Source organism: Silurus aristotelis (assembly GCF_946808225.1).
Source record: "Silurus aristotelis genome assembly, chromosome: 8".
Taxonomy (NCBI): domain Eukaryota; kingdom Metazoa; phylum Chordata; class Actinopteri; order Siluriformes; family Siluridae; genus Silurus; species Silurus aristotelis.
Genome location: NC_139581.1, coordinates 11,322,649 through 11,328,354, shown reverse-complemented (window position 1 = coordinate 11,328,354; position 5,706 = coordinate 11,322,649).

Sequence of the window (5,706 nt, the reverse complement as noted above, 5' to 3'; positions counted from 1 at the left end):
ACACTTAAAGAAACACTTGGAGATCCCAAGTGAGGACTTGGAATGTGTAGCTGGATACAGAAGTCCGGACTGACCTTCCCATACTGTTTTCACCATGACCCCCATCAGGACAAGTGCAAAGAAAATAAATGCTAAATTAATGAATGAATGAGTAGGAATGTGTGTGTGTGTGTGTGTGTGTGTGTGTGTGTGTGTGTGTGTGTGTGTGTGTGTGTGTGTGTGTGTGTGTATTGGCCATTTAAATTTGCTCTGACCACATCACTCTTGCCTAGCATCCGGTCAGCTGCTAGAAAATTGACAGAAGAAAATGATACTTTTTCAAGGCCTCTGGCATCTAAAGCATTTTCTCGAGTATGTGAAGGAAATAGACTTGCCAGTTCTTTGGAGGAACATCAACTGCTCCATGCCATGCACCTGCTAGTTTAGAATCTGCCTTTTAATCAAAAACATGTCTGCATTGACCATGATAATATGGTTGATTATGATTTGTTGGTGGAGGGCTCATCCATCTGATTGCATGACGCTGTGTTACGCCCTACATGAGCCAATGTGGGTGAAAGACATGCAATGGGAACAAGTGTGTATTTCAAAACATCAAGATGTGTTGGTGTGCCACCAATCAAGTGGTTAAAGTGCTTCCTTATATGCAGCATTTAGTCAGTTTGAATTAAACCCTGGTTCTTATTTCCTCCTCATTTTGTAAGGTGAAATAGTGTAGACATCTTGACCAGAAATCAGCCAAATGCAGGAAGTAAACCACACATGCTGTGTATTCTGGGTTTGAGGAAGCAATTTGTAGGTATAAAATGCTGAACTGAGCTGTGGGGCACAAACTGAGCCAAAGGACAGAACTGTATGAATGTCCCCCAGTAATTTATTGAGCAGCGGCATTGTGTTCTCCATGCTCGGCTGATTTTTGTGATCTCTGCATGAACTTTGTGTACTGCAACTTTACATATTAGCAACTGAAAATATTTAAAGTATAGTAAAATGTATTTAATATTTTTCTTGTAAATGATTAGAATGTCACACAATGAAACAACCAAATATAAGTTTAATATACTTTTTTTTTTTTACTGATTCAAAGCTATACATTTTCTCATTCTTTTAATACATTAATGGAAAAAAGGAAAGTTCACCCTCTAAATTATATTGTTTTACATATCTGGGCATAATAAAAATCACTTTTTTCTTTATTATAAGTACCTCATGATTCAATAGCTTGTAGAACTGCCTTTAGCAGCAATAACATGAAGTAATCATTTTCTTAATGACTTTATTAGTCTCTCACACCGTTGTGGATGAATTTTAGCTCACATTTCTTTAAAATGCTTTAGTTCTTTGAGGTCTGTGGGCATTTGTTGATGTACAGCTCTTTTAAAGTGGACTTTAACTGGGTCATTGCAGCACCTTGAGCTTTTTCTTTTTCAGCCATTCTGTTGAAGATTTGCTGGTGTGCTCAGGATCATTGTCCTTCTGCATGACCCAATTTTAGCCAAGCCTTAGCTTTTGGGTTTACATTTGATAATTTGCAACACAAAGGTAGGTTTATGGTCAATTAAATGACTGCAAGATGTCTTGGGTCCTGTGCCTGCAAAAAAAAAAACAAGCCCAAACATTAGTATGCTCTGTTTAGTTTTTCCCAAATGTGGTGCTGTGCATTATAGCCAAACATTTCCATTTTGGTCTTATCTGTCCAAAGAACATTGTTCCAAAGTTTTGCCGTATTATTGTTTTTAGAGAAAAGATGCTTTCTCCTGGAAACCCCCTCCAAACAAACCATACTTGTTCAGGTTTTTCCTAATTGTACTGTCACATTGAACATGCTAACTGAAGCCTGAAGAGCCTGAGATGTAACTCTTGGTGGGAGGTTCACTATTATGAAGATTGACAAACGGTTTTTAAAATGTTCTACTTGTGAATAACCTTCCTTACTGTAGAATGATAAGTACCAGATGATTTGAATTTTTTTCTGATATCTAAAACCATAGAATTTTAAGGGTGCACTTTATTTTCACATGATTTTGGGTAAATTCTTTTATGCTTGAAATTAGTGAATACAAAACAGAACAAAACAAAATAATGAATTGCCTTATGGTAATCTAATAGGAAACACAACGTAAAATTTTACTGTATTTCAAAATATTTTTTATTGTTGATTTTGATACATTTCAGAAAACTGAATTAAATAGTTTGGAAGCTTTTTATATGCTCATTACATTGGTGTGGCCTATGGATCTGGATATCCTAACACCTTTCCTTCTGCGTGTTGACTTTTGAATTTTGATTACCTTTTTCAGTGGTCTTTGTATTTATGTCAGGAACAGGAATACATAAAAAACAATAATAATAAAAAAAAAAAAACCTTGATAAGATCCAATCCAGCAATCTGACAAGGTCTGTTTTGAAATGCCTGCTTTATTATTTACTTATTTGTGATATTTAAGAACCAAATCTGCATATATCTGCATGTTTTTAAGCATTAATCTGGATTACGTGTAAGTATGGAGATAAAACTACACAGTCGACCGAAAAGTATTCCACACATGCATCCTATACACACACACACTTTTCTTTTGAACTGTTTACTATTTACCATGCACCTGCACATCCAGTGTGATGAGGAGTTGTCCATCTTCCAAAGTTTGGTCCTTTGCGCTGAAGTACGTTTGCATATAATAATTCAGCAGTGTTCTTATTTGCTTCTGACTAAGAAATACCTTTAGCTTTCAGTGTTGAGCTGGAAAATTGAGCTGTTGGACACTCAAGCGGACCTTACATTCTAGCTTTATTTGAAGCAGAGCTGAACAACCCATGCTTCACTAAAGCAGATTTCAGACAATGGCACAGTCGGAATAGAAATCCCTACTCCAGGCGTGCATCATTGCTCTCTGAGCCACCCAGAGGTCATATAAAATACAATTATTACACATACTGGCCCAAAATGGAAGCCTTGTACAGACTGAAGGTGAAAAAGGCAGAGGACAAAAAAGGTCTTTCTGTCTGTGTGGCTGATTGGGTTGTTGGGTTGTAGATATGCTCCAAAAAAAGCAATAGTAAGACAAAAAAACGAAAAGAGGCATGAAATGAGAGCGAGAAAGAGAGAGAGAGAGAGAGAGAGAGAGAGAGAGAGAAAGAGAGAGAGAGAGAGAGAGAGAGAGAGAGAGAGAGAGAGAGAGAGAGAGAGAGAAAAGAGAGCAAGCCTGAGCTCTCTGTCACAGTGTTTCAGGTTTTGTCTTACAAGTGCATTTTAATGCATCCACGTCTGAGCATTTTCAACAAACCCTTTAATTACTATCTGTAGCAGAGCAAGATCTCTGCCATGCTTTCACCGCAAGACAGGTCATAGTTGGAAGAAGCAGGGTTCTCTTAATTAGTTGGTTTCGGGCAGCCTATAAATAGTCAGGTGAGTCAATGCTGAACAGAACACTTCCTGGGGCTCCATTCTGGGCTTCTTTAAGTGCTATTATTTAACGTGAGTTGCTAAAATTTCAAGTCAGAACTATTGTCAGGTTGAACTACACCATGAAGAATAAAACAATTTTTACTCTTTTGTAGCAGTTTGGCTATTCAGATGATTCGATTAGATGATCAGATGATTGATCGATTAGATCAATTCTAAGTACATACTTGCAAATAATATTTTCTGGAAAGATAAACCAACGTTGCCCTGATTGTTTGCCAATTAGCTTGTACATAGGACATATGAAAATGTGCTATATATATATATATATATATATATATATATATATATATATATATATATATATATATATATATATATACATACAGTATCTGAGTACACCCCTCACATTTTAGTATACTTATACAACTATTTTAGTATATCTACTCAAGAGAAAATACTATAGAAATTAAACATGGCTATATTTTAGAGTAGTCAGCATGCAGCTTGTATAGCAGTATAGATTTACTGTCCTCTGAAAATAACTCATTATACAGCCATTATTGTCAAATAGATGGCAACAAAACTGAGTACACCCTAAGTGATAAGAGCTGTATGTCATGTTACCATGCAAAGCCACATGTTCTATTCATCATGTTCATGTTTTTTGTCTGCTTGACAGAAACATACAAATTGTTCTTGTATTAGAGCAGTTAAAATTTGTTGCTTTAAGTACAATTCTTTCATACTGAACACTGGATGTTCAACATGGCACCTCATGGCAAAGACCCTCTGAGGATTTGATAATGAGATTTGGTGCTCTCCACAAAGATGCCCAGGCTATAAGAAGATTGGTAACACCCTGAAACTGAGTTACAATACAGTGGCCAGGGTCATACAGAGGTTTTCCAAGACGAGTTCAACTCAGAAACAGGCCTCGCAAGGGTCAATTAAAGCGGTCGAGTCCTGGTGCTGTGTGTCAGGTGCAGAAGCTGGCTTCAAAAAGTGCTGCTAGCAGAAACGGATGGTCTGCTTGTCAGTGCTCAGACCGTACGCCACACACTGCAAAATGTTAGTTTGAATAGCCATCGCCCCAGAAGGAAGTCTCTGATGAAGCTGGCTAAAATAAATAAATGCATAAATTACTGGAGCCATGGCTGTTGTCTGTTGTCCATGTCTTATGAGACTAAGATAAGCTTTTTTGGCTCAGATGGTGTCCACCATGTGTGGCTACACCCTGGTGAGAAGTATTAAGAAAACGGTGTCCTGTTCACAGTCAAGCATGGTGGTGGTAGCATCATGGTCTGAGGATGCATAAATGCTGCTGGTACTGGAGAGCTCCAGGTAATTGAGATAAACAGTGCTAGATAAGAATGGTGCTCGCACAAAATATTGACACTTTGGACACAGTTCTTACATGTTCTCTTAGGGTGTACTCACTTTTGTTGCCAGCTATTTTGACAATAATGGCTGTATGTTGAGTTATTTTCAAAAGTCAGTAAATCTGTATTGCTATACAAGCTGCACATTGACTACTCTATAATAAATTTTCTTTTTTATAGTATTGTCCCGTGAGAAGGTATACTAAAATGGATGCTGAAATGTGAGGTGTGTGGGGTGTACTCACTTTTGTGAGATACTGTGTGTGTACATATATATATATATATATATATATATATATATATATATATATATATATATATATATATATATATATATATGATTGGTTGGATGTGAAGCAAAATTGAGCTTGTACAGATGTATAATTTCTATTGAAGCATTGCACTAAAAGTAAACCTCTGTTGCACTGATAACAAAAATAAGGCTTCATATTCAGCATTTGTGATGGTTGATTAGGTGATGAATAGTTAATGAAGTATGTGTTACCAGAAACACTCATTTGATTTTGACTGATAAAACTAAATTGGATTTTTTCAAGCATTTGTTATTACTAATTGAAGACTTCATTAAATGAGTGAATGCCACTTGAGTTAATGTTGTTTAATGACTGTAATCTAATTTTACTTTTATGCTTTTATTGGCCTGCAATTTTTTTCCAATTCCCTGATGGTATTTACTAAATTTTTTAAACTGGCCGATATTCTAGTTGTGTCATCAGATCAGGAGTAGAAAGATTAAAAGCAAAAAGACCAACTGAAAAGTTAGAGGAAGAATGCACACAAAAATAAATGCTGTATTATCCCTTTTTTCTTTTCATAGTGTGAATTATTTTTTTTTTTTCTGCCCATGCTGACTCTTATAATAGCCACATGTTATTAACACGTTCTATTTTTCAGCCTTCA